The 11,995-nt window shown below is 41.6% G+C and overlaps 1 pseudogene; it reads right to left on the bottom strand.

The window, feature by feature from the left end:
- Positions 1–9,755: 9,755 nt before the first annotated feature.
- LOC138166135 (small ribosomal subunit protein uS2-like) lies at positions 9,756–10,642 on the bottom strand (annotated as a pseudogene).
- Between the last annotated feature and the right edge of the window lie 1,353 nt (positions 10,643–11,995).

The raw sequence follows: 11,995 nt of genomic DNA, 5'->3' as shown, positions 1-11,995 counted from the left end.
TTACCTAAGTCAGTAAAGAACAGACACAATAAACACAGAAGCAACATCAAAGAAAATGCTCTTGGCTTCATGTTGATTACTGGTGGAGAGAGTAGATCATTGGCTCTGACTCTGTCTCTCCCCACCAGGAGACTTGCAGCTGTCCTTGCCTCATCCCTGAAGTGCAGCCAGACCAGAAAGAGCATCCAAGTCATCAAATTAGTGCCTTTTATAAGCATCCTTGGTTCTGACTCAGCAGCCAATTGAAAGGCTCTTTCTTTTTCACATCGTATGCAGACTGGAAAAAATTAGCTTTGTGTCTTCCAAAGTCCACATGGGAATTCCATTTTAACCTAGCATCCTACACAAGTTCATAAGGCCTGAGGTCTCCAGTCTCTTATACTAGCAAAACAAGAGGATCATACCAGAGATGGATCAAATGAGTTTATAATTAAAAACCAAGTGCACAGTACAACAGCAAGCCAAGTAAAAAAATATAAGCATTTATAAGCCACTTAATAAATGTTTATTGAATGAATGAATGTTAAACTATGGGGATACAACGACCAAAAATAGATCCTTGCTCTCAAGTATTTCACAGTCTTAACAGGAAACCATGTAAACTATTATGTTTATAAACATGATAGTGAACAAGCAAGTTCTCTGGAAGAAAGGCAATAAGTATGCACATCCAATACACTTTTAAACTTAATCTGCATTATTCATATTATTATTAAGTCTTAGACAATCAACAAAACAATAAATCAAGCCTTGATCCATAATTTGCTGATTTCTGAGGTGTTCATGCCCATAGTGAAATTTTAAACTATTGGCTAACACAAGCTACTTAGGTATAGCTCCAGGACATTCCTCCTTATAGCATTTCTAAAAGGAAGAAAAAGTGGTTTTGGTGTTCTAACCCATTACAATCTCTCTAGGTCATTTCAGGACAAAGTTGAGGAGCTTAAATTCAGAGGAAAGACTGGGAAGTTTATCCCAACCATTGAGTTTTCTTTGTCTAGAGAAACCAGACCAAGGATGTTGTGAAATAAGATGCCTAATCCTTCTGGGGCCTGTGCTTGGGCCAGAACTACCCAGATTCCCACCATCCTGACAGGCACCAGCCCCACTAGTCACCAAGAAACCCTAGAGCTTGTTCACAAAAGGAAACTTATTTTCCCACAGAAAGCAATCAGAACAACCCTGGACATCTAAAAGGATCTGGAACGAGAGTGGGCTTCAGATGTGGTTGAAGGTCTGGAGTAAGGTCTTTATTTCTTCTCACTGAAGTTCCTTTGGAGTTTAAACTCCGCTTGTTTATTCATTCTGTCCCCTGTCAGGATGCATCTACGTAGTAGCAATGCAGTAACTACTATAAACTAGCAAGTCATGTGTTCTCATTTGAACTGGAGGTCCTTTCATGGACTCTTCAGAGCCTCTTTCATGAACCAAAGGAAGCTCCCAGGCTCTGGCCTGGAAGGATTCTCCCTCAGGGATCCAGGCCCAACAATTCTCACTCAGTCCTAAAGCTATACCTCGCAAGGTCTCCAAATCACAACAGGTAGAGGGAGGCTGGGTAACCCCACACTCAGTAAAGGCCATCTTCCTGCGCTGGAATCACCTTGCCATTTTTGGATGCTTAAAATTCTTACATTAGAGTTTGCTGTGTGATTTTTTCCCCCTTTTTCCTTTTCTTTCTTTTTTTTTTAAGAAAAGGGGCCTTTTCCCTAACATCATCTTTTATTCATAAAATCCTTCTGAGTTCATTGGCAGGAAGGCACAATCTAATGCAACGTACAGGGTGGTCCATTTAAAACAGTCCCCTTTAATACAATGTAGCTTTAAATGTGGCCCATTTTAAATGGGTCACCAGATGTATCATTATTATGTCAGCCCCTCATGGCATTATTAAAAAAAAAAAGCAATGTGGAGGGCCAGGGGGGAGCATGCAGGGAGTGTCTGTATAAATATAGGAAAATGCATTGAATTTTCATGCTCTGAGAAGAAAAGGATCCATTTGGAAGCTTGATAAGTAGAACAAAAAATACAAGGACTTGATATAAAATGTGTTCCTGGCTATAATTTGTATTTATAGTGAGTACCTTTGTTCCCAAGAGCATTTTCCCCCACTAACTGCCATCATCGTCTCACTATTGAAATGCTGGGGGAGGAAAGCAGGGAAGTACAAGATGGGGGAGTTAGGGTTATTTCTGTTTAGTTAATGTAGAAAGTGACGCACAGAGATGGTAAATAACTTAGGGGGCCAAGTCTTCACCACAGTCGATTACTTAGTCAATTGAGAGGGAACAAAAAGGCCTTTGCTGGCTGAACCTGACCCAAAAGGGGTGGGGGTAGACTTGAAACTAGGCCCCAGGTGCTGCGGCTGCCCTCTGCCAAGCTGTAGTCTCTTCCACACTTTCCATTCTTTCTCGGCCTCCACACTTGTCCTGTTGGCTCTGGTTCAGGAGTCTTGTCACATCAATAAATTTATTCAGAGTTAGACCTAAAATACACAGAGGATCCTATTTCCCTAAAGGTTTGTTGCTAGGGGAGGAGGTGGGAAAATGGATTTCTCTCCAACCTTCTTTTAAAGCTCTTGGCTTCTCCTCACTTTCAGCAATCATCCCTCCCCCAGCGCTTCTCCCACTCCACTGAATTGGGAGGGTTTCCTCCTATTTTCAAATGAAACATTGAAAGGGGATAAATCACCCCAAGATACCATCCTAGTCTGAGTGCCTATGCTGTAGACATAGTCTGTGTAGGTACTAGTGCCCAACCCAGACAATGGTCCTCTGCTTGTGTCTGGAACACCTCCCTACCACCTCATTATCATCTGATGATAATTAATTTGCTCTGATGGTCCCATTATTTGTTAGGGAATTATGAGGTTGGATACATATCCAATCCAGATCTGTTTGATTAACACTAACATTTCCAGTCCCCATCACCTCTCACCTGAATTATTACACTAGCCTCCTAATTTGTAGTCCTCAAACTCAACCTTCCATCTCTCATTTTTATATTTTTGCACTAACTGTTCCCTGACTCCTGGCATGTCCCAATCCCTCACCTCCACCTTTCACTTTTTCCGATTTTCTTTAAGACTTAGCACAGACAGTCAACTATGATAGACTTAGCTCTTCTCATCAGTACAATATAATCCAAGACAACTCCAAAAAGTCTCATGATGGAAAATGCTATCCACATCCAGAGAAAGAACTATCAAGTCTGAGAACAAACTGAAGCATACTATTTTTCACTTTTTTTGTTGGGTTTTTTTTTAATTTGTGGTTTTTCCTCTTTGTTCTGTTTCTTCTTTCACAACATGACTAATGTGGAAATATGTTTAACATGATTCCTCATGGATAACCTATATCAGATTGCTTGCCATCTTGGGGAGAGGGGAAAAGGAAAAAATTTTGAAACTCACAATCTTATAAAAATGAATGTTGAGAAAACTATCTTTACATCTAATTGGAAAAAAATAAAAATTTTTTCTTAAAAAAAGAGCACAAATTCACCCACTCCAAGAGGCCTTTCCCAGAATTTCCATCTGCTAATGCCTTCCTTCTCAAAATGCCTTGTAGTTTCTCTGTTTATATCTTATACATGCCTAGTTGTTTACATATTGTCTCCCCCGTGGGAACATATGCTCCTTTAGGGCTGGGATTTTGGTCTTTTTGTTCTTTTTATTCTCTATTCCAGCACTGCTTCCTCCTGGTACTTAATAAATACTTGCGTACTTGAACTAGCTAATTGGGATCTTCTTGCCTTCAGCCCCAACCTTGTCTAATCTGTCACACACACACATCAGGTCTGCTGAAGACCTGAACTTTCATTATATTCTTTTCCTAGCTGCTCAAGAAAACTCAGTGGCTACCTACTAACCCTGGGTTAATATACTAACTCCCCTGTTTGGCCATTTAAAGTGTGGATCCAACTTGGATCCACACTGTGAGTGTCCAGGATGATTATATATTACTCCTCCTTTCTCACTCTATGTTCCAATTAAGCTGGTTTGCATCCTATGGCATTCTATCTCACATGTCTTTTCTTTTGCACTGGATGTCTATTCCCCATGCCTAATACACTCTCTCTTCTCACTTCTGCTCTTTGGAATCCCTAGCTCCCACCAAGACTCAGCTAAAGTGCTACTTCCTTTTCCCCTCATATGAATTTTCTTTGTGTTTATTTTTATTTGCTCAAGTTATGTGATTGGATCGGGGGTGACAGGGCAGAAGAGAGAAGTGTTTGAACCATGTGCATATATTTCTTGCCCATATACACTCCAAGGGACAATGCAGAAACTTGGGGGGATTCAGTTTCTGGCCATGCATGGGAGCTTGTACCATGTGATAATACAAAAAAAAAAATTCTAACTATCCACAGAGCCAGAAGAAGTGATGACTTGGGTTACTGACTCCAGACTGAGTAAGTATACAAAGAAGGTGGCCTCCTTCATTGTACAGTATTCTTTTATGGCTCCTAGAAGGGAGGATATTTAAATCTGGTCACTAGGGGAAGCCAGAGCAAAGTGGGAAGATGTATCTCTTCCAGTTGGCCTCAGGTTCCCTATCCCTTTGGGGACATCCCCAATTTATGTTCTAGAAGCACTGTAGAAATAGAGCCTTCTCTCTGTGAACAGTCTTGATTTTCTTTGCCTTTCTCTTCTCTCTATTGTTATTGGGTTAAGAAAGGTCTTTATTAACATGAAGAGAAGTCCTCCATAAATACTGGGCAAGCAATGACCTATGATAAACTTTGTAAAATTACTGTTGTTTCTTATATCTGCCTAGTTATTAGTTCCTCCAGCTATCCAGTCAATTACTAGTTTGTTGTGTTCTGGTTTTTTCATGACATAAAACATGGCCTGCAATGGGCTTTTATAGTTTGGACTACAACCAGGCAGAGAGTATCCCCATAGGCCAATTCATCTCTATCAAACTTACCTGTGTACATATTATATTTTGCTCCTCCCTGCCCTCTTTCCCCTGCCCTATAATCTCCATGAGAACAAGAAATATATTTTTTTGGTCTTTCTGACCCTAATACCTGACCCAGAGCCTTGCATATAGTAAGTACTTAATAAATGCTTGTTGAGTTGGTTTAAATGAACAAAGGTGGGGAAGCCCAGTAAACTGAGATGGATGTAGTTCATACATTAGCACAAGTAGTATATGGTATCGCAGAATGGGAAATTAGGATGAAAAGAGCACCTCCTCCAAATAAAAATCTCCCCCTAGCTTCTTAACTTCGTTCCATCGTGTGAATCCTACCAATGGCCATGGCTTAACAAAACTATCTCATTCAGCAGCCCCACAAAGTTCAAAAATTAGAAGTGGCCAGTTACAAGGCACATCTCACCCCACCTCCTACGCCCGCCCAAGGACAAGGCGGTGGCTTGAGAGGATCTTGGAAAACAGACTGAACCCCTGAACAGAGAAGTAGTTGTGAGTATCCACACTGGCTTCCATTTTATCTTTCCAGGGGCAGGGGCCTCATATCCTATTGCAGACAATTTTGGCTTCCCAGAAGATTTCTGCTGGAGTCAGGCCTTTTGGCATAAGACTCTGCCCTCATGCACTAGAGGGCTAAGGTTTCTCATCAATCTCTGTCTGGGTCTCTCTCAGATTAGCAACTGCTGTAATAGAAACCACTCCCTCCTCCCCAGTCCATTGGTAAGGTGGAGAAAGCCTGGCCAAAGAAGCTTAGCTGACAAACTGCTGCCTCGAACTGAATGGGTGTCTCACCCAGACTCCTTGTCACTGGCTTTTCACCTCTCTCAGACCCAGCATGATGTGCATGTTCCAGGACAGCTGCTATAGTGACCTTCACCATCAAACAGCTGTCCCATTTATACTAGATTCTAGAAGAAATTCCAAAACTTATAGCTTGGTCTTTTCATCCATATTCAGGGCATGTATAGCAATGATCTCCTCGGATATAGAGAAAAGAGGCAATATGATATAGGGAACAGAGAGTGGTCTCTAGAAAGAGACAACCTGGGTTAGAATCCTCATTTAGCCACATTCAACCTGTGTGACCTTGAATGAACCAATCAATCCCTCTAGGTTTCATTCTCCTGAACTGTAAAGTAAGAGTGTTTGAATTATGTGGTCCCTTCTAACTCCAAATCTGTGTGTAACAGGAGTTTGACACATTCCCAGAGCAATGAAAATGGATATGGCCATAGGAGAGATGCCAGGTCTCCTATCTCGGAAGCAGGTTGCTGGTGTCTCAAATGAGAATCCCTATTAATGGTGCTCCTGAAATAGCCATAGGAAGTTGAAAAATGAATTAATTAGAAAGGAAGAATTCCCAGTTGGAACCAGGGTATCCTTAAAAATGGCAGTGCCCCTAAAGTACCCCTAAAATCTTGGGGGCAAGGTTGATAAGGGCGAAGTTCCCTTACATTTCATGGTTGATATAGTAGGTATGGTTATAGTCTTGGTTATATGAGTTCCTTAATGGAAGAGTTTCAGAATTCACCTAATAAGAAGAAAAATGGGAGGAAATTATCTAGATAGGAGCCATCACTCCCCATATTCCTCCCTTCCATTTTATATTTTTGGACCTGAGATTTTATTTAAAGAAATCGTCCTATGGGTAGAGCTATAGGACTACAACAATAGCTATATCTATATCTAGCTACAGATAGATCTATAGATAGATAGATAGATAGATAGATAGATAGATAGATAGATAGATAGATAGATAGATAGATAGATAGATAGAAGCAATTTCATTATATACATGAGTTATATGAATTATATGAGTCTGCCAAAAGACATACAAGCAGGAAGCTTCCTTCCTCCCTAAGTGATCACCACCTCTATATGAACAGTGACTCTTGCAATTCTCTAATATCCTCCATGCCACCACTGCCAGGTAATCTTTGCCATGACACCTCTCATCCAGAGCCTGCCTGCCTTTTACCATACCCCTACCATCTTCCCCTCCCCCCCAAAATAAGGGTCAGACTCTCTGGAGGACAGGTTTCTCTCATAGTCATACATCCAGTTGGACTTTCTTTGGCACTACAACCACCATGCCCCCTTCTTTGCATTCCTCTCCCCAACTGTTTTTGCCCCCAGTGAAAGAATTCCCAATTATACCTTTCTCTGTGGATAATCAGGAGTAGCTCTGTAATGGGAATGCAAATTTGGAAGATCTTCCCTGCCCCTAGGCTAAAGTGCACCTGAAGCCTGGGGAGGGAGGCTTGTTTTTCAGTAGATACTTCTTGATTGGCCAGTGAGTCAATAAGATTGTTACATTCTCTGAGCCAGGAGAAGGCTATATAAGCCCTGATGTGTAGCTTTGTTTTGGGACTCACTTTGAGAAGTGTTCTGTGATTTGATCTGAATTCTGGGAAGCCGTTGTTGAGAGTCCCCCGGCTTTGAAAAACCCAGATGTGGAAACACAGATGTTGATTGGGTATGGATGTAATGGCTGGACAGTTTGGAAAGCTGTCTACTTGATCTGCTTCTGTCTTGATAATTCTGCCTGTATATTCTGAAGTTTGGGGTGCTGACCTTTTTCCCCTGAACAAGGTAAACGATATATGTCTGACTGATTAAAGTAAGCTTGTTAACCCATTTTGAGTTGCTTTCCTTTAACAAAGCAGATCCAAGAACCTGTGGTGGAGGCAAACCCTGAGGACGCTTGGGGTGCTTGCTGCTACAAGCTCACAGGATTACTGTACCATGGTGCTTATAATTATACTTGTCAGGACTCTCTCCAAATCTGAATCTATCCTTTGATGGTCTGTCATGGGAAGATAGAGTTTCTCTTTGTTCATATACTGAGAACCCTTTTCCCTCAGAGACAGGATCAATCCCGAGTCATAGTTTCTAAAAGACTTAGGGGTAAGGTCGGATATGGAAGTTCCCTTGGGTTCTATGATTGATTTATGGGGCTTTCTTCATCCTCTATGATCTAGAAGTTGACTAAATTCAATATTGTATTGAACTTAAACTAGGGATGGAGGAGGAATAAGAAAGGGCGGCAAACTTCCCCAGGAATACTTAGGAACAAACTAAAGGGGATAGGAGGAGGGGATGGTGGTAGAGGGTGGGATGTTAACTGCTCATGTCTCCTTATTTTTGTATCAACAAAGCAAAAATCACAAGGGAATTTGTCTGTAAAAAGAATTATCTAATTGATTATATAGCATATTTTTAATCTTTTCATGTTCCTCTAATGATACTTGGTTTCCTTAGAGATCACCTCCACCCAAATTCCCTGAGATAGGTCTAAGCATATTCTTATTCCATGTGAATGTAAGGGCATGAAACCTTAGAGGAAATACTGAAGGGATGAGGAGGAGGGAGGGGGCTAAAGAAAAATGCCTCTCCACACACATTCTGAGCCTGGAAAGAGGCCAAAAGACCTGTGTAATTATTTCAGGGGTGAACTCTGCATTCCAGGAAAGAATGGATGAATCCAAAGCAACACACCATCAGACTATAATAAATTAGGGCTTGAAATGCCATCAGTTATTTCATTGTTTGATGGACCCAACTCTCACAATTTACATTTCAACTTTAACAATGTGCATTGTCAGAAAACATCTGGTGGACGCTGAGGGCCTGGCTGCCACATTCCTTTTTCTCTCTCCTCCTTACCAAATATTCCTAGTGGGAGTGAGAATGAGAGACTTCCACACTTTTTTTGTTTGTTCCATCTTCTTAAAACCAGCCAAATTGCCTTTACGCAGACATTCTGCCCACAGTAATGTCTAGCCAGGGAAAGGGGCAGTCCTCTTGCTCTGGTGAAAGTCTTAGATCCAGGGGCTTGATGTCTCTCTGAAGAAACCCTTTGCTAAGTGTCATCTCAAGGGTCTGCTGCTAGAGAGGCTATGGACTATATTGGAAATGATGCTAAAATCAGGAGGCCTATGTTGGAAATCCAGCCCAGACTGCACGAAGTATGTAGTAACTGTATGAACATGGACAAGTTATATTAGAATATAAGCTTCTTGAAAGATGAGATTGTTTTATTCTTTGTGTTGGCATTCCCAGAGCCTAGCACAGAACATGGAACATAGGGTAGGTACTTAATAAATACTTGCTGATTGATCAGTCTGAGCCCCATTTTCTCCATCTGTGAAAGAAGGATAATAACATTGTCACTACTTGCCTTACAACGTTGTAAGGAAAGAGCTTTGTGAACCTTAAGATGCAATAAAAATGTAATTTTTATTATTAATAATTACATGTTGTTATATAACAATAATCATCGTTGTCATTCCTCTCCAGGTCATACTCTATACTTCCTCTACCATGCTCCCAAGCCAGATACTTTCAACATCCTCCCTTCCCACCCCTCAGCTGTTCAACTTCCTTTTAAATATTGTCTTTTATATGTCTATAGGTATATATTCCATTGAATTCCCTTAGTAAAGTAAAGGTAGCTCAGCTTCTCTTGTTTTTGATAAAGGATATTCTGCATTTTCCCCAGGCATCCAAATCCCAAGTTAGCTTCCAGAATAAATCACAGGATTATAGAACTTTAGAGATGGAACCTTAGAGATCATCCAGACTGACCCATGTCTGAAAAAGAATTCTACTTCACCACATCCCTGTTGTCCAGGAGAGAATGGATGAACCCACAGCAACAAATCAGATTCTGACTAAAGACTTTCATTGGGAGGTGCCTCCATTTTGGAATAGCCTTATGTCAAGCCTACATCTGCTTCTTGGCAACTTTTTTTTTTTTAAGAAATCAATGTTTATTTTCCATCAGCATTTTTCCAACACTATTAGAGCATCTTGGTTTTAAGACCACTCTGTGGTAATTCCTACCCACTCAGTGCCCTGAGCAGTAGGAGCCACAGACCAGTCCTCAGTAGCTGGCTGAGCACTTCAATCCTTGGTGGGGAACTGTTGAATGGGCACAGATGGCACCTGTACTCCCTCGGACCAATCAGCCACCTCTGGTTGAGTAGCAGTGAATTCTGGGGTGGGTGCAGTCCATTTACCCTGAAAGTCCACCTTTGTCACTGCCTTCGCAGCTGTGGCCTGCTCTTCCTTTTCAATCTCCTCTGGATCCCTGTAGAAATACAGATCAGGCAGAACCTCCCATGGGTGTTCCCGGGAGATGGTACCACACATACGCAGGACTTCACAGGCCAGCATCCACCACATCAGACCCACAGGGTGAGCTCCCTTGTTGTTACATGGAATGGCAATGTCCACATAGCAAAATGGGGAGTCTGTGTTGCACAGTGCAATGGTTGGGAGGTTAACATATGATGCTTCAGTCAGATGCTGGTGACCTGCCCAAGTATCAGTGATCAACAAGAGGCAAGGCTCCCTGAAAGCTGACTGAATCTGGTTAGTGAAGGTGCCCAGTATGAAACGTCCAGCAATAGGTATGGCACCAGTGGCAGCAGCAAATTTCAGAACAGCTCACTGGCCAGTGTTCCTGTATGAGATGACATTAACATCAGCTAGGTTTTCAATGGCAACAATGGCATGAGCTGCCGCAGGAGTTTTTCCCAAGTTCTCTTCAAATTAACGATGTAGATGCCATCACTCTTTCTTTTGTAGATATACTGTTCCATCTGGAAGTCCAAATTGGTGCCACCCAAATGGGTTCCTGAAGCAAGAAATTTGAGGACATCCTCCTCCTTCATCTTCAAGACACCTAGGGCTCCGGACATTGTAAAAGTTTCCCTTTAAAGTTACAATGGAAATGGAGAACAATGCTGTATGGAACCCTCTTTGGGGCAGCTGACTTGATCAGCTCTAGTCTCCTCACGATTCCAGTCAACTTCCTTTGCACAGTTGTTGTTCAGTCTACACAGTTGTTGTTCAGTCATCTTTCAGTTGTGTCTCACTCTTTGTGACCCCCATTTAGGGTTTTCTTGGCAAAGATACTGGAGTGGTTTGTTATTTCCTACTTCAACTCATTTTATAGATGAGGAAGAGGCAAGCAGGGTTAAATGACTTGCCTAGGGTCACACAGCTACTAAGAGTCTAAGGCTGGATTTGAACTCAGAAAGATGAGTTTTACTCCAGGCCCTGCGCTCTTGGATGTAGAAGCTAAGAAAGGTGGTAGCTTCCAGTTTGGCCCCCAAGAGGCCCAATGAACAATTTTAAAATGTAGGAGCCTTCTAGAATTCTGCTTTTAGGAACCTGCCCTTTGCCTCTTTTTCTGGGGAATGTATGCCTGCCCCTATTTCATCACAAAAATTCAGAGGTATCCCTCCTTCAGAGAAGTTTCTGTACTAGAAAAATTCATGTTTAATAGTCCAACGGATGGGAGTCAGACAATTTTATGGTATCAAAATGAAAAGAAATAGTTTAGTTTTAGGTGCAAATTTATTTTGTGGTCAACTGATATATGTTTGAAATCAAAATTGTCCATAGTGTCAGAAAAATAGTGGGGGAAAGGCAAATCCAGCTACAAGGTGCCTTCTATCTGGTCCAGGGGCAAGGATGGTACTTTGACTGAGCCTATAATCTTATGTGACAACAACCCTCAGTATGCTTGGTATGATCTCCTCTCACCTAGTGGTCAGATGGCTCTGCCATAGTTCAGAGATACTTTTTTTTTGCTTTTTGGTGGGCCATTGGGGTTAAGTGACTTGCCCAAAGTCACATGCCTAGTAATTGTGTCAAGTGTCTGAGGCTGAATTTGAAGTCAGGTCCTCCTCACTCCAGGGCAGGTGTTCTATTCACTGCGCCACCTAGCCACCCCTAGAGATATTCTTAAATGGAAAGATGGCTAAGGAATGAAAAAATGAAGAAACTACTGCATATGTCCTGCTTTCTTATATAAGACAAGAAAATAAAAGCCATATTGGTCACATCACCCCCAGTATAATTTTCCCTATCCTGTTGAATAAAAAAAAATGTTTGTGGTTGGGTTTTCCCATGTGAAAGGTTCATTTTCCCTAAATGGCACTGATAAGAATGTGTCATGATTCTGAAGTCCCCTTCTAACTTGGGCTTCTAGGAATATCCATTCATAAAACCATTTCACTCTGCTAGGTGCCCTGGACAATGAAGAC

Source organism: Petaurus breviceps, unplaced genomic scaffold, assembly GCF_028583685.1.
Source record: "Petaurus breviceps papuanus isolate PSGF00001 unplaced genomic scaffold, PetGlider_PUasm1.0 220, whole genome shotgun sequence".
In the NCBI taxonomy this organism is placed as follows: domain Eukaryota; kingdom Metazoa; phylum Chordata; class Mammalia; order Diprotodontia; family Petauridae; genus Petaurus; species Petaurus breviceps.
The sequence above is the reverse complement of the archived record's forward strand: the minus strand, read 5'-3'. Positions and strand labels throughout refer to the sequence as shown.